Source organism: Vicugna pacos, chromosome 20 (assembly GCF_048564905.1).
Source record: "Vicugna pacos chromosome 20, VicPac4, whole genome shotgun sequence".
Classification (NCBI taxonomy): Eukaryota; Metazoa; Chordata; class Mammalia; order Artiodactyla; family Camelidae; genus Vicugna; species Vicugna pacos.
Genome location: NC_133006.1, coordinates 34,283,768 through 34,301,672, shown reverse-complemented (window position 1 = coordinate 34,301,672; position 17,905 = coordinate 34,283,768). Strand labels below are relative to the sequence as shown.

General features: G+C 45.9%; 1 long non-coding RNA gene and 1 pseudogene across 1 annotated transcript in view; both read right to left on the bottom strand.

The window, feature by feature from the left end:
- Positions 1–17,905, bottom strand: part of LOC140687795 (uncharacterized) — a 51,286-nt gene that overhangs the window by 12,317 nt on the left and 21,064 nt on the right. Inside the window, exons 4-5 of the long non-coding RNA XR_012062353.1 lie at positions 4,973–5,159; positions 4,264–4,411 (exon numbers count right to left, since the gene is read on the bottom strand). This is a non-coding gene — a long non-coding RNA (uncharacterized lncRNA). The remainder of the gene's footprint in view (positions 1–4,263; positions 4,412–4,972; positions 5,160–17,905) is intronic.
- LOC102525655 (large ribosomal subunit protein eL31-like) lies at positions 5,287–5,656 on the bottom strand (annotated as a pseudogene).

Genomic DNA, 17,905 nt, shown 5'->3' with positions numbered 1-17,905 from the left:
CTGGGCAACAAACCACCCCAAGACCAGTGGCTGAAAATAATGACCCCATGTATTTTGTTCTTGAATCTGCACTTGGGCAGGCTTGACAAGGATAGATTTCCTCTGCTCTAGTTGGCGTCAGCCGGGGTGGCTCAGAGGCTGGGGGCTGGAATCTAAGGCCACGTTCACTCCTGTGGCCAGTGCTAGGTGCAGGCTGACGACTGGGCGCTTGGCTGGGGCTCCCCATCAGAACAACGGACATGCGGACTCCACAGGTCCCTTGGGCTTCCTCTTAACACGGCAAGTGTCCCTACAGAAAAGAGCCCAGTAGGAGCCCTGATCCCTTTAGTGACCTAACTTGCAAGTCACACAGAGTTATTCCTTCCAGTCTATTCTTTGATCAGGTCATAAAGGTCCTCCAAGCTCAAGTGCAGAGAAAATAGACCCCCCCTCTTGATGGGCCAGTGGCAGGTTCTGGAAAAGAGTGTGGGGCCAGAAATAATACTGTCGTAGCTATGGCTTTTACTTTCTGTATTCTGATGCTTTGACAGACAGCAGGGTCCGTGCTGACCTCGGAGAGACTGCCCTCCCAGGAAACCAATTCTGAGAGATAGTAAACAGCTAACCCACGAGCGCACTTTTCAAATACAAACCAACCAATCCAGAGCTGGCAGCCAAACCGTCTCACTTATCAGCTCTCTCACTTGGGGCCACCCTGCACCTGCCCTAATGCCCCCAAGGCCAGGTACCAGACAACTAGGGACAGTCGTATGCCCCAGAGCCCACTGAAGGCATTCCAACTAGACAGTCCTAAGCCTCCTCACCCTGCCTCATGGCTCCTCCCCACAGAAACCACTAGAAAGGCTCCTGCCCACAGTTTCTCCCTCCCTCTGCCTCCTGATGACTCTGGTCCTTCCCCATGTGGCGCCTCGTGGCGTGGCCTGCCCCCTCCTCTTGCAGTCTGTGAGTATAACGCTATCTTTTCAGTGGTAAATGTCTCCTGATCTGTTGGCCTTACTATACCTCAAGCTTTCTATCAATATACCATATTTTAGAATAATGACTGTGTCCATTTGGAGGAAATAACAGCCTTCCACACTCTGTTTCATAATTGATTGTGTACTTGCCTTTCTCCTCATCTTGACTTTATACACACAGAAAACAGACCTTTATCTCCTTATCTCCTGTGCCCAGTACATAGGAAGTACCTTCTGAATGTTTGTTGACTGACTAGCTGACTGAATTTGACAGCCACACTACCACATTTGTCCTCCTTATCAAGTGTCCAAAAAGAAAGGACTCTTTGCAGATTCCTTTAACACGCCCTGCCACGATAGTTGCTTACTCAGCGGGCTCTTCTCTTTCTGTTCCACCACGTGTGTGTGTGAAGGACACGCCAAAAAAACCCAGCTCCTGTCACTTCTGCTTTGTGAGGTTTCCTGGGGCAGAACAAGCCTCCCCTGTGTCTCAGGGGGTGGACATGCGGAGGCAGAGTGGGAACCCCTGAGGCAGGTCTCATCACCAGAAGGCTGCCCTGGCACGCAGAGCACTTGGAGAAGCTTGTCTCTGAACCATCTGCAGTCGTGCATGCAAACAGCTGAGTGTCCCCCATCCAGGCAGGTCAGTCACGCTCTGTGAAACTAACTTGGGGATAGTTTCCCCAGTGCTCAAATCTCCAGACAGTCCCCAAAGGAAGGGAGTCATGCCCTCAACTGCCCCCATCTCGGAAAAGCTGAGAAACTGCAAGGCTGTGCAGAGCCCCCGGGACAGTGCCTGGATTCTCCCTGGCAACGGTGGCAACAGGAAGGAGCAAAAGCAAGGGAATGCTCCTCCATCCTTCAGGTTTCTAGTCCCTCCTCCCGTTCCTCCTGTGGGGGCAAAGCCTTCCCAAAAGAGCCAGTACCTTCCTCTTCAAGCCCAAAGGGTGTATGAGAGGAAGGTCACCTTAGCCAGACTCCCAGCAAGGCAGGAGGTCAGGGAAGACCCCCCCCCACCTCTTCCACCTGAGTGCCAACTGCTGGAATCCATTTGACAATTAGCAAAATCTAGTTTTATTCCCCGATGAGAGATGAGATTTAAAATGCAAATACTCCTGAGAGAAATAACAAGTTGGCTTAAGATCAGTCAGTACTTATTGCGACAAATAACCCTTCTCCGTGAGCAGATTTGGGGGAGGGCAGGAGAGGAACGGAGAGGAAACTCAGGGGCAGAGGATGGATTTTCCCTCTCCTTCCAGAGGATGCTTCCATCCTTTGGCCAAAACCTTGTCTAAAAATCTCATTCAGAGTTTCAAGCAGCTGTCAGAAAGCCATTCTAGTTCCACATCCCCAACGGCCCTCAGATCCCATTCGCCACATCACCCGACTAACCAGGCGCCTAGGAGTCCTTCAGTTGCTCAGAGTTCTCTGCAGAAAAATGGTTTTTTTAATGCGTAGAGGGTGAGACTTTTCTCAGGCCAATTCCAAATTGTAAATGCAATACCATTCACAACAGCCAAAAGGTGGGAACCAACCAGCAGATGCATGGATAAACAAAATGTGGTATAAACACAATGGAATGTTATTCAGCCTTGAAAACGAAGGAGGTTCTGATCCACATCACAACATGAATGAACTTCAAGGACATTATGCTAAGTAAAATAAGCCAGACATAAAAGGACAAAAATTACATGATTTCACTTGTAAGAGGTACCTAAAACAGGCAAATTTGTAAAAACAGAAAGTAGAATGTGGTTACCAGGGGCTGAAGGAGGGAGGAATGGGGAGTCATTGTTTCATGGGTACACAGTTTCTCTTTGGGATGATGAAAACGTTCTGGAAATGGATAGTGGGATGGTTGTTTGACCACGTGAATGTACTTAATACCAGCAAATTGTATACCTAAAAAGTGGCTAAAATGATAAATTCTATGCTGTATACATTTAACCAAAATAAAAAGGGTTTTAATGCAATTACCACTCTCCCCATTTTATTACTTGTCTTTTTCCCTGACTTTTTAAAAATTTTTTAATATTTTTATTATTGTATTATTTTATTTTGGCAGGGCGTAGGTAATTAACTTTATTTATTTTTGGAGGAGGTACTGGGGATTGAACCCAGGACCTTGCGCATGCTAAGCATGTGCTCTACCACTTGAACTATATCCTTCCTACCTTTTGCCCTGATTTCTGACCCAATCCTCTGTCGCTGACTGAGCACCACTGAGCAAGGAAGAGCCGTGTCCAGGAGCAGGGGGAGGACATCCAGGTGAAGCTTCTGATACCACAGAGAGACCAGTACTTATGCCAGAAATGAGGTCTGTTTCCACACCACCCCTGCCACACCTTGTCCAGCCTGCCCTCTGTTACATCACACCTTCAAGAGCTGCCTTTTACCCACAAACTCCTTAGGCCAGAGTTCACCACCCTCCCATCGGGCCCCAGCCCAACTTGCCAACTTCCCTCCGGATACCAACCTTGACAAACTGCTCTGACCGCTTGGCCTCTTCCCTGTTCTCCAAATACACCGTGTGATGATGCTACTGGATCTCCTGCCCACCTTTCAGAGTCCAACCCCCCGAGCCGCTGCTCCTCAGGGGTCCCTCCTCAAGCCCTTCCTGAACCCTGGGCTCACCGCATCTTTCATCTGCTGCCTTCCCTTTATTGCTTGGTTCTGCGACAGATCTATCCACTGGTGTTGGTGTTGGTAATTAGATTCTGAAGATTAAGACTCTAAGGAACTTTAGGAGATGATTTCATTTGACTCAATACGTAGCGAGGGCACAGAGCCTGAGCAATAGCTTGCCGGGGTCCCAGCACTCATTAGTGGCAGAGGAGAGAAGAGAGGCTATGTCCTGATCCTTACTGCGTTCCCTCCTTCGTAGCACCACGTGGCCTCTTTGAACTCTTTCAAGTGTGTTCACCTTATTGTCCCCAGCAGGACTTGGACGCCACGTCAGGGCAGACAAGGACCACACCCCATGTCATTTCTGTCCTGACGAAACCCAGCACAGCCTTAATGAGATGTCCATGTTAAAACCATAAAGGGTCACTAGGTCATCCTCTTAACCACTCGGGCCTGAAATTCCTCTTACCCTTTTCCTTCAAATAAGGTCTCTTTCTCCTCTGCCAATTCAGAATACCTTCCTTATGAGTCTCCTAGTTGTGAGTTAGGCAAACCCAAACAAAAGCAGGTGGATAATAGAGTTGCAGGTGGATAACTTCACCAATTTCTGCAACCTCAGAAGCACGCTCGGTTTACTTCTTGTCCCTAACTGTGGACCCACCACAAGTTGAACCAGACTTACTTGCTCTAATTTTATCTCCACTTTGCAGGCAGACATCGGTTCCCTTGATCTGTCTCCTAGACCGTCCCTCTGTCACTCTTTCTGTCTCGGCCATGCGGGCTTTCTCTCAGTTGGAACCTCTGTAGGCTGCTTCTGCCTCCATGTAGCTCTTAGAAAGAGAAAGAAAAAGAACAAGAAATCACAGCTTCTTATTCGTGATAGAGGCAGAACCCTCCTGGCGGGCCAGGCGGCATCTACTTACAGGGGTTATTTTGCAGATGTCCCACTACCTGGGACAAGCCCAGCTCTCCTCCCGCAGACTCAGGAGTCCGTTCCCTCCGCCAGCCTCATGGCTTCCGTCAGGAGCAGGATGTGGCTCCTGCTATCACAGACCATAAAACCCAAAGGCTGCAGGGCTGGGGGCACCCACCCGTCCATCAACATTGGGGTTTGATGATGGGGAAGGAAGAAAGGAAACCTGGGGAAAGTTCTGAACCCTGAGCAAATTTGGAGAGGTAGGATGAGGGAGACAGACCCAGACAAGGCCATAATTACAGAAGCCTCATGCAAAACTTAATTAAAACTTGGGCAGAAATGAACACCAGAAACAAACGTCATTCATCAACTTAAAACACCAAGGAAGGTAAACACTGCCCTAGACTCAGAACAAGAAAGGGAGGAGGAAGGAAAGATGGAGCGATCACTCCAGATATCAAGCAAATCAAATTACCCTGAAGGCCGGGCCAGACACATGCATTAATCACCGGTTATCCCAGCTGCACACCTGTATGGCGCGCTCCGGACGACTCCAGTGGATGGGAGCGAGCAAGCAGCTTCCCCGAGGCTGGCTGGAAGGGACAGGGGGGCAGGCCCAGGGCAGCGCTACCAGAAGTGGCCATGTGGCACCCCCAGGTCCCCTGGTTGGTGGAAGAAGGAACAGAAGAATTAGATTCAGGCAGGTAAATGCAATCCCCAGCTCTCCAGCCAAGTTACTTTTTTTTTTTTTTTTTTGGCAGTTCAGTAACTTTATTTGACCATCAGCAGTTAATTCTCCTGCACATTAACTGTCCGTAGATTTTTGAAAGTGGCGACTAGTACATAGGTAACCAATGTACAGAGCTCGTTTGTTGAATCTAATCTTCATGACGTTTTCTGGACAACCGCCCGTGGATACAGTCTGGGCCGGTCCTTATTCCTTTGGCCCAGACAGCTTTTTGAGCCTGGTGTCAATGGGCAGAGATCCCATCTCCCTCATGGCAAATTTCCAGACTTCTTTGAATGCAGAGAGGCACACTTCCTGAAACCCACCCACTCCATGGATGCGCTTGTGAACGGTGATAGTGTATTCTCTGGTCACCACCTCCAGGATGGCCGGCCGGCCCTTCTTCTCACCACCTTTCTCTGCGGCAGCCATTCTGTTACAGGAGGCAAGTTCATGTGCCCGCTGCACCATGAGGCCAAACAAACTGAAACAATGGAGTGTGGAGCAGAGAGAGGTTTACTGCAGGGCTGGGCAAGGAGGACAAGGTGGCTCACGCCCAAGAAAACCCTGAACTCCCCTAAGGATTGCAGCAAAGCATACTTAAGGGCCAGGTAAGGGATGGGGGTGGGGTAGGGGAGTAGGAGGTGGGCACAAGGCACAAGAACCGCTCTGATTGGTTGATGTGGAGGTAACAGAGCGGTCAGTCAGCACTACCAACCCCGAGGCGCCAGGAGGTCTGGGGGCCACGTGCTCTCCATCATCTAGTTAATTTCTTCCCTCTGATGGTGGTTTGTAGCATCTGAAAAACTCAGGAAATATACATGTGATGCTATTATCTGGGTACTTCAGAGAGGAGCTACAGCAGAGGATGTAGGGGAGGGGTCTGACCCTGGAAGGCCCCACAGGGTCCTGCTCAGGCTGGGGGTGGAAAAAAAGCCCAAGTTAACTTTCCTTGGCTCCTTTTATTTCTGGAGCCCTCGGGCAAGAGGGCCAACTCCTAAACTCTCACTGTTGATGGTTTTCTCCTCTCATGAAGTTCAGAGTGGAGGGGGAGGGAGAGCAGGGGAGTGGACAGGAGCAGTGGGGTGGGGTGGGGACAAAACGAGCCTTTGACTTTGTTCCCGGTGCTGCACAGGCTTTGTACACCCACAAATGAGTCCCCAGGGCTGGTCACAAGCTGAACTTCCTCACAAAAAGGGGCTGGAAGGCAGCTCGGCCATCCGGGCTGGGAGCTATTTGCCCCTGATGAGACATTGCAAGTGGGAACCATCTGAGTCTGTGCCTATGTGAATGCCAGAGTGCATGCAGAGGGAACAGATGATTTATTAGTGGGGCCTCCGCAAAGTCTCCTTCAAAAAGGAAAGGAGCTTCTCCCCACCCCGACCCCCACCCCCTTATCATTAAAACCTTAAAGGGGTAGACTCCGTTTGGTCTCTTAAGCCAGCCTGCAAGGGAGTCACAGCTAATCAGGCAGCCAGCTCAGCTCCTCCAGCCTTTCTTTGAGTACAACAATATGTATAAACTGGCGAAATGGACTGCAGACCACTTTGATGTTAAACAAAGAGGAAAAACTCCAAAAGAGCTAAAAACTGTATTCTTGTTTAACTCCTCTGTGTCCTCTCTGCAGAGCAAGTTTAAAACTCACACAGCCAAATAATGATTACCATTCCAGACACTTAGACCCAAGTGTTTCCTAGCAAGAGAATAGCCAGTCTCGCCCTCTGAATGACTTGCTCTGATTATAAGAGAACTGATGCCATAAGATCGCTACATATATGCATACACCACCTCATTTAATCCTTCCAACACCTCTGTAGGATCCATATTATCATCCTATTTGGAAGATGGAGCAACAGATTGTTTAAGTGATGTGTCTCATGTCTTGGTCTGTAATGGGGTTTCAATCTCTGGTCTCTAGGGGTCCAAAGCCCTCCCTGGAATGCAAAGCTTGAGTTCTTTCTCATCCTCCCTTAATGAATGAACTGAACTCCCTTAGCTTGGGAATGAGATGGTTTACATATGTAAACTTTTCCAATATCCAAAACCTATCCCTTTAAAGCCAAATCTTTTAAAAATTTTTTAATTCATTTGAAATAGAATTTTCCTAAAATATATTGTACACTCCCATAGCTTACAAAAGAGAAAATTTCTGGGAAATGTCCAGAGAAACGAATCCTAGGCAGGCAGGAATTCCAGCCTTTAGGTCCTCGGAGATGCCAAGGAAGGGATGCCTCTTATGACCAGAGAGGATAGCTGTCTGGGAGGAAGGGAAGAGGGGTGTGCTTGCCCTTGCCCCCTAAGAGTACAAGAAAGCAACAGAAAGATTTTCAACCACCATCTGGAAATGGAGTCAGAAAACTAGCCGTGGATCAAGAAGTAAGAACCTTGGAAGAAGATTTTGGCATCCATATTGTCCCATTTCCCCCTTGCTAAGAAATAGTAAAATAACCTCTAAAACAAAATAAATTTTTAAAAAATGAAAATGTATATGAACCAAAATGTAACAGTGACGATAGCCTGGTGATGTTATTAACCTCATTCTTCTTTCTTTTTCTCCGAGGCTCCATTTTACTTTAGATCAGAGAGGTGGATTGGGTACTCAACTTTCAGGCAAGCATTGTACCCAAAGAGCATGCAGAAGAGAAGACATCATCTGACTCCCAAGCAATGTCATTGCTTGGGATCATGTATGTTATTTTGTTTTATTCAAACCATGTGTCCATCAGCCTGGAAAAGGGGGAGGCTTTGGAGTCAGGAAGAACCTACTGGAATCCTAGCTCTGCCACTTACTAGCAGAGTCACCCAGGACACTGAATCTCCCAGCCTTAGAGTCTCTGTCTATAACATGGGATGGGACTAGTGTTACCTACTTCATGGGACTGTCATCAGATTCTATACTTCATGGGGCACTCTTTCTAAATATGGGATGTATATACCAAATGAACAGATGCATTCATGAGAGCAAGCTATTTTGCCTACATTTAAAATATGACACCTTCACCTCCTACCCTCTCATATATTGTCAAGTTAGGCTTTATTGAACCATAAAATTCATGGTGAGATGAATCTGTCCTGGACACCACTTTAAAGACTAATGGCAATTACCAAAGTGCCAAGAGAAACTGGCAGTAAGATTGGTGCTGCAGCATGAGACCATACTAGGGGAAAGCTACCAGCAGAGAATTAATGTGAGTTAAGCATCCAATTAAACATATGCACTGAGCACTTTCACATGTCTTATCTCACTCCGCTAATAAAATAGCCTCCTAAGGCTGGTATTATTATCCCCATTTTACAGAAAGTTTCAACAGCTCCCCATGGTCACAGCACTAAGATTCATATCCAGACCTCACTGACTCCAAAGCCCCTTCTTTATACATTGTTTCATGTTGTTTCTATTTGCATTATCAACTGAGATACTAGATCTATATTAATAGTATCCAGAGCATTATTTAAGGCTAGACAATTCCAAGGAAGTTTTTCAACGGTTTATGACCCATGGATGAGTGATTCTGAATATTACTGGTGAAATGCAATTTCTTCCTCCATCTGTCTTCCTCTTTCTGGTTCTGTCTCTTTCCATCCTTGTCCCCTCCCTCCCCCTACTTGTTAGTATTCCCGTCAATATAAAAATAAGATTATAAATCCAAGACGTTAGTCCAAACATTTTTTTTTCTATTTAATGTACAACAAAGAGAGAGAGCGTATGAGAGAAGGATTACAAAGACATCTCCTTTTACTTGTTTACCCTTGGAATTTATACACAACCCCTTCACCCTAAGGCTAAGGTCGTACTTGTAATGTTTCTGCTGGTACTTTAGCCAGTTTCCCAATCAGTGTGCTGAAAGCCTGGGTACAGCAAGGATGCCCTCAGACCTCAGGGCAGCCAGGCAGAGCCACGGTGGCCAGAGTCCCGGGGTGTGTCACCTCCAGCCAAGAGCAGCCCTTACCGAGTTACCATTTCTGCTTGAGTCCCTCCAAATGGGAAAGGTTAGAAAGCTCTGCATGTCGTAAGTGAGGAGGCAAACATTAGGCAGAAAAATCATCTAATAGAAGAATTTCAAACACTACCCCCAAAAACCTAAGGTGTCCAAAGATACTTAATCACTTTCTGGGAAAAATACGGGAAAGGAGAAAAGTCCAAAGTCTAGACCTGGAATATCATTCAACTCACTGTGCGTCCCTCCCCTCTCTGAGTTGGACCCGACACTTTCTAACATCCTCCACCATTCTAATTTCCCGCTGAAAACACCCCATCGTTGTGAAGGGGCAGCTCGAAGGGAAAGCAGGCAGCACAGGGCAGCGTGCAGAGCCAGCTGTTTGCTCTTCATTTTTGAGTAACTTAGTGGAAATCCAGTCATCTTGATGGAACCACAGTTTGACCAAAAGGTGCCTCCATGAGTGACCGGTGTTGATTTGGCTTAAGTCTCAGCCCACCGCACACATATCTTGTTCTCAAACACCCACCCTGCAGACACTCTGTGCTCGACATTGGTCTGGCTGAGGCAGGTCTGCTGGCAGCATCTTATCTCCTTCGGCACAGAGCCTCGGGCCTTTCCAGAGCAGGCCTGTTCCCCGGGGAAGAAGAGCAAGACAACACTCGCTGTCTTGTCCTCAGACCACGAATGTCTATTATTTGAATAGCCATTTCCACAATAAGCAGCCTACCTAACTCTCTGGACCTCAGTTCTCCTTTTGGGTAAAATAGGAACATCTGCCCACAAAGAGCAGTTGTGTCAATTAAATGAGAAAACCTCTGTGTCATGTTTGACACAGAATAAGGGGTCAGTTAGCTCCTTCCCCTTCTGGCTTTCACCATAGCCTTCTCCACAGATGATGCAGGAGTGAGGAGTCCCAAGAAGAGGAAAAACAGATGCCGAGAAGACAAGCAGGCAAAGACTCTTAGACGAGAAAGGGTCCAGCCAAGGTCCCAAGCTTTCCCCAGAGTGGAATCATGAGCGGAGGTAAGACGCTTCCGTGAGAGAGGCGTCAAGCAGCACACTTAGCCTCCAAGCCTCCAGCTCACGGCAGTGGGGACGTGTGAATGCTCATCTAACAGCCTTGACGTGGGTGTATTTTTAACTCCACAAATTAAAATGAGATTGACGGCAGTCGAGCTGTCGCCACCCGTGCCAATGAACGATTTACTTCGTGATGGAGGTGTGTCCCTATGACTCCAGAGCAGAACAAAGCAAACTAGAGATTCAGAAGTGAACCTAGGTTTAAGGCTAATACAGAACACTCATTTGAAACTGCAAAAAGGCAGGTAAATCAATGAAGTTAGAACACAACCTCGCACCATACACAAAAATAAACTCAAGATGGCTTAAAGACTTAAATATTGGACATGACACCATAAAACTTCTAGGAGTGGGGGGAGGGTATAGCTCAGTGGCAGAGCGCATGCTTAACATACATGAGGTCCTGAGTTCAATCCCCAGTACCTCCATTAAAAATAAATAAATAAACCAAATTACTTCCCCCCAAAAAAAAGTTTAAAGAAGAACTCCTAGAAAAGACCATAGGCAGAACATTCTCTGACGTAAGTCATACCAATGTTTTCTTAGATCAGTCTCGCAAGGCAATAGAAATAAAAGCAAAAATAAACAAATGGGACCTAATCAAATGTATAAGCTTTTATGGAAAACAGTATGGAGGTTCCTTTAAAAACTAAAATAGACTTACCATATGATCCAGCAATCCCATTCCTGGGCATATATCTAGAGAAAACTCTAATTTGAAAAGATACAGGCACCCCAGTGTTCATAGCAGTACCATTTACAATAGCCAAGACGTGGAAGCAACCTCAATGTTCATAAATGAGTGAATGGACAGATAAACGGATAAAGAATGTGTGGCGTATATACACACAATGGAATACTGCTCAGGCATAAAAAAGAATGAAATAATGCCATTTGCAGCAACATGGATAGACCTAGAGATCATCATACTAAGTGAAGTAAGTCAGAAAGAGAAACGCAAATACCATACGACATCACTTATATGTGGAATCTAAAATATGGCACAAATGAATTTATTTTAAAAAACAGAAACAGACTCACAGATACAGAAAACAAACTTATGATTACCATAAGGGGTAGGGAAGGGATATATTGGGAGTTAGGGATTTGCAGATACAAACTACTATATATAAAAATAGATAAACAACAAGGTCCTACTGTAAAGCACAGGGAACTATATTCAATATCCTATAATAAACCATAGTGGAAAAGAATATGAAAAAGAACACATATATATGTATAACTGAATCACTTTGCTGTATACCTGAAACTAATGCATTGTAAATCACCCATACTTCAATAAAAAAATTAAAAATAAAAATAAAAAATAGAAAACTGCAAAATGGACTGGGCATGCGCTGCTTTAGCTCTGTACATATGTGCTTGAATCTTCCTAAGGCACTAAAACTAATGTTTAAACAATATATGTGCCAAGAAATGCAAAGACGTCCATTCTCTTTGATCTTTCTATCTATGGGAATTTGTCATAAGGCCATAATTCAGTGGCTCAAGCTCAAAACCTCAACATCACTCAGTTAGAACACTGCTGCAGGCAAGGAAGGATGATACAGTGAACCACGGTACAGCCACACGTGGTGTTTTCTGAAATCCGTATCATAACACGGGAAATGCCTACAATATAACATTAACTGACAGGGAACCAAATAATAAACATCAGCCTGATTACAACTCTATTCTTAGAATAAGCACACATAAAATTAAAGTATTAGAAGGAACTGTGCCAATGTCAACAGTGATTTTCTTTGGGTGACAGAACTATTAAAATATTTTTCTTCTTTTAACTTTTGCTAAATATTCTTTTTTTTTAAACTGCAGTATTATTTACCTACAGTAAAGCACACAGATTTTAACTGTACCATCAATGAGTTTTGACAATTACATATAATGATATCCAAAAAAAGTCCTCGATACCCCTTTCTTATCAACTTCTCTGTCCAGTAGCAACCACTATTCTCATTTCTGTCTCCTTAAATTTGTTTTGCTTGTTCTTGAACTTCATATAAATGAGTTCAATCAAGTGTGTAATCCTTCATATGTGGCTCCTTTCACTCAAAATAATGTTTTTCAGATTCATCCAAGTTTTGGATTCCTTTTTACCCTCTGAGTAGTATTCCAGTGTGTGGACATAACACACTTGATTTATCCATTCCTCTGTTGGTAGATATTTGGGTTGTTTCCATTTTTTGTTATTAGGAATAAAGCTACAATGAACATTTTTGTAGATTCATGCTTTTATTTCTTTTGAGTAAGTCTCTAAAAGAAGAAGAGAAGAATTTCTCTGTTCTGTTTATGTAAATAGAAACTGCCAACAGTTTTGCAAACTGTACCATTTTGTACTCCTATCAGCAAGGTATGATAGTAGGAAAGTTCTAGTTGTTCCACATACTCTCCAGCATTTGGTATTGTTATATTTTCATTCTGGGGGACATCGAGACCAGGAAACAGCCAATAGCAGCCCAAGGTGGTGAGTACTCTGATGGGGTGGGGGGCTGGGAGCCGGGAGGATCTAGAATAACACAGAAGCATTCTGGGGGTAATGCGTGAGACCAGAAAGATAAATAGTGAAAAAGAGTTCATGGAAATGTATTAAACATAAATGATTTAAATTAATAACTGCAAAATACACGAGGAATGGTGAACGTGGCCTGCCAAGTGAAGAGAGAGGAATTAAAGACACCTCTTGCCCATTTTAGAGGTAGACGCGATGGGTTTAGCGATGTGCCTTTGCCAAGCTTTCACACTGCCTTGGGATGTTTTTCTAAAGTGAGAGGGAGCTGCCTAGGAAAGTAGGGGGCAAAACGCCTGCAGGGGCGGTGAGCACGGGGCGCAGTGTCCAGCAGGAGGCTTGCATGTGCAGTTCGCTGGCGTGCAGACCGTGGGGAGAGAGCGCAGGAGGGAGAAGGGGAGGAAAAGAGCTGAAAAAGAGGTTACAAATGGTGAAGAGAAATCACGGCGTTTATTTCTAAACGACAACTCTTTATCTTCCGACCCCAGGCCTATTTGTTGACAAGCCATTCTGTCAAAACGTGCTGGTCAGGGGAAGGGAGGCCCGGTGTTCTGGGTGCATTAGGCCTTGATCTTGTCTCCGCTGGAATTCAGGAGGCTCCCCGTTAGCAATCAGCCTCCTAAGGGCAGGCGGCACCTCTGGGAACGGGGATTTGACAAGGCTTGTCAAAACTGTCAGGCAGTTGTATTCTCCTCTTTCATTCTCCTGTTCCTACCCTAGGAGGGGAGCAGCTCCGTGGGCTCTGCCAGTCCCTCCCGGACGAGAGCAAAACCCACGGTGAAAGGCGGCTCAGACAGGAGCAGGGCAGATGCAGAAACCCATCCTATAAAAAAACATCTGGGCGAATAAAACAGGTGCAGGCCCAGCACAGTGTATCTCAGGGCTGCGGGAAGAGCCTACGGGGAGCTCAATAGAGTGCAGCTCGCTCTCTCTTTCCTCTTCTCGCAGATTCCCTGTTACGAGGCAGAAGTGAATTTAAATTGCCTGAGAATCAAGTAGGTGGAATGGCCTCTCAGGCAGAGAAAAGTTATCTGAGGATAGACTCCTCCCTGAGGCTCTTACATTGTCTCCTCCAGCTCCCCGGCAGACGGAAACCAGCTGCACGGTGGACAGTCGCACCCCACCAAGAGGTCCGGGGGCTGAGAGGCTGCAGAGGAGCCCTGGGCTGGGGGAGGCCAGGTCGGGGGAGGCTCTCTCGGCCCCCCGGGCTTCAGTAATGAAGGCCTCACTTTGTGTCCTCAGCTTCCCTTGGGAGAGCAAGGGTAGCTGGAAGCCAGAAGGTGATTTTGACTGGGCTCTCCTCCGACTCCTGTTTAGCACAAAGCCAAAAAGGAGTAGGGGGCAAACGGGAAGAGGTAGAAGAAAAGTTCAATTGTCACACGATCCGCAGGATGGGTCCTTGGCGACGTGACAACTCTGGGAAGATGAGAAAAGATCTCAGGCTGCAAACATCTTCCCATTTCCTCCTTTATACTAACCCAGGCCCTCCCGTGACACATACACATGCACACGCCAACCCCAGCTCATCTGTCCTGAAGATAAACATGTTTTCTTTACATCCTAAAACCCATCTTCCATTAATTCTGCTTTCCCTGGTGACTGATTACAGAAAATTGCTGATTTCAAGAAACATGGAACCTCTCTTGCAGACAATGGCTTTCATTCTGGACATAGTTTCAGAGACTTCTGCACAGACAGGAGAGCACTTCGAGGTGATCAGAAGTGAGGAGGAAGAGGGGAGAACTGGTTCACAGAAGCATCCTCCAAGTCACACATACACACACACAGCCCATCCCAGAAATCACACCACATGGCACAGATACATTGGGGCTTCTAATTACTTTACTGTCTAATTCATGCTAACACAGCAATTAGCGATAAAGCTCAAAACACTCATACACATTAGCCTGATGACATTTAATTATGACATTAGATGTATTGAGATATGTAGCTTAGCAAGTAATAAGAAATCTACATGTATGGCCGATCGAAACGGCAGTGTAATAAAAATAAAGGAAAGCCATGAAACCTTTACTTTGTCATTTTTTTTAAAAATGGTGTAATGGGTGCATTTTTATGTGCAAAATGCCATTTCCAGAGGCTGACTAGAATCTGGTCTCCTCTGTTCAGAAAACGTGGCTTGGTCTTTATTTTTGAAAAAAAAGAAAAGCAACCCAAGAAAAAAAAAAAGGTAGGGCATACCTGATGATTGCTCCAAGCCTCTGTGTATCCAGCCTCATTTTTAGTCCCTTAGACATCAGCAGAAGATGTAGGGGGAAACGTGACATTGTTTTGCTGGGATGGTCCGTGAGATGTGCTATTTGCTCGTGGTTTACATGGGGCCTGTTCTTGAGACATGATTAATAGCTCAGCAGCACTGCCAAAACGCACATAAATCTGGCCATCCGTGGAGTAATTGACACACTGCTCGTCTCACAAATACAGCGCTCGCTTACCGCGGGCCAGTCCCCGGGTGGGCGCTCGGAAGCAGCTGATTATGCAATGCACAGTTGCTGATGCTACAGTTCGGGGGTCTGTTCCTTATAGCACCCAATTAGCTGCCACATACAGCCCGACTCCCCTTGATCAACCTTGGCCAGGTGCTGAGGACCAGCTGAGTAAACACAGGCTACCACAGAAATTCCACCGGAGTACCCAGGCCTTAACAGAGCTGGATACCTCAACCCCCAAATTCTGAATCAAGTTTTCCTCCGGGTTAGCTGACCAAACACCCTTGCTTCAGTTCCTCGTGGCCAGAGCTCGGCGATCTGCCACCTCCACCCAGCCACGCGTGGTAACCACTATCACCTAGACCTCTCTTCTCCACACCCCCCCTTCCAGTTCATCATCCAATTTCACTTTCCACATTGGAACCTAGCAGCTCCACGTGGACCTGTGTGCATGAACTTGAAAACTTCAGCCCCATTCCCCCTCCTCCAATGTCTCCCTCTCCATGAAATTGTTTAAACAAACAAACAAACAATACTGACATAGCACAGGAGCAACTGCAGAGATTAAAGATTACATAATGAACCAGTTGCAAAGCCCTTTGAAAGCATAAACTGCTGTAGGAGTAATTATTATCATTGTTATTAATCACCTCGGTTCATCACGTAGAGTAAACATGAGATAATAAAGAGGAGACGCTTAAATGCAGTATCAGCAGCAAGACCCATTTATTACAATGCTATTTGCTTGGATTCCATTACAGTTATAAAATTTTACGCTCATCTAGCACTTTTCATCCAAGAACGTCAAAGTGCTGCACAAGCACCGGCTCTAATTACACTAATCCTCCCAACACTGGGTTGGAGGGGGTGGGGGGTAGTGCTGGTGAACAGCACAGAAAGGCCCCTTCCACTTGTGAAACTCGCCATCTGAGCAGATCCCCGTCCAGGACTGGGGAGGTCTCCCTGCTGAAGGCTGCATCTAGAAACTTCCAAAATCTGAAAAAGTTTTTAGGTGATTCATATCATTTTTTTTTAAAGCACAAATAATTAATATCAGATAGACACACAGGCAGATGTTTGAATAGTTTCCTTCAGTGAAGGGAAGACATAGTCAACGTCTTGCAAATAACCCGCAAGCTTTGATCTCTCCTTCTGGGCCTATGATCTGTATGTCCGCCATCAGAGTCTGAAAGAAAATCTTCCATGTCTTACTGATTGTAACATGGCCAGCCTGGAAGTCTTCATACAGGGATGACAAGTAATGATAGTGAATGATTGTCTACATTGAGAAACACGATGACAACAATGTATATTGTCAACATCTTGTCACTCTGCCAGTGTAATACTCATTTGGGGGAAAAAACAATTTTGGATAATTCTAATACAATATTTACAGTTTACAATATTTTTTTTTTTGGTGGGGGGAGGTAATTCAGTTTATTTATTTACTTTTTCTTAGAGGCGGTACTGGGGCTTGATCCCAGGACTTCACTGCATGCTAGGCATATGCTCTACCACTTGAGCTATACCCTCTTCCCTAAAATTTCTAATACTTGGTCGTAGGTTTTGGTTTAAGTAAATGCATAGTTCCTGCTGTAGTAATAACCCTGCCCTGCCACTAATGAGAGTAGAACAAATGACTTACACTCTCGGGAATTTTCATCCTTACACTTTTAAAAGTGTGTTGCTGACTCCAAAAAGCAAGCCCAGAATGTGTGCAAGGTGACCGGCTGAGGTCCAGAAAGGAAATAGTGGGGCTTCTATTTGATTCACTTGATTCTATTTTACTTTATAAAACTTATGAAATAAATTTTACTGATGTGTTATTCCACTTGAGAGTAGAACACATAGACGTACAAATATGGAGAACATTTGCCCAAATATTTGAGGAGTTCGAAAAACAAAGGGACAGACATACACCGTGAAAGAGGGGTGACTCAGGTCCGGCTCCACTTCCCTGTCCATGTTAGAAATGTGCAGGGAGAGTGGGCCACGTGCAGTCATCGAACAGGACGTGGCTGACGTCCCTGGAACCAAAGAGAAGTTGTCACGCTGAGGTGCCGTGTCAGTCCTCACCCACAACAAGCAGAAATGACTGGTTCCCCACACAGTTCTGAGCACATGCAACTGTGAACAAAACAGGCTGTGAAGCATCTACAGAAACCAAAAAATCTGAGCCCAAAGTAACACAACTTTATGTAAAAATTAATTAATTGATTGCTTGATTTAAAAAATGAAATATTAAATTCCTTTGGATGAAGTGCCCCCTAAAAAGATCTTACTGCAGTCCTAGATTTGGAGCCCCAGCCTCGTGTCCCAGCCCCACACCCACGGGCAAGGCCTCCACCTTCCAGGTGTGTCTCCTAAGCCCTGCTCCACAACAGGGTAGAGTCCAGGTCAGAGTCGAGGCCAGGGTCTGACTCTAAGAGGATAAAATCCCTCTTATGTGCCCCTCACCCCCCACCGCAATCCAGTGTCTTGCAATCACTTTTATAGACAGAATTTCCACAGTCACCAAAGTTGGGGACGGCCGAAGGCAAACAGAGGAAGGATCTAAGAGGAGTCGCACTGCAGAGAGGACAGCGGGAGCCCAGGGGGACGTGGAAGAAGGCCGCTGTCCCGCAAACTGGGCCAGCAGTGGGCCTGAGGGGTGGATGAGGGCAGTGTTTCCAAGCCCTTATTG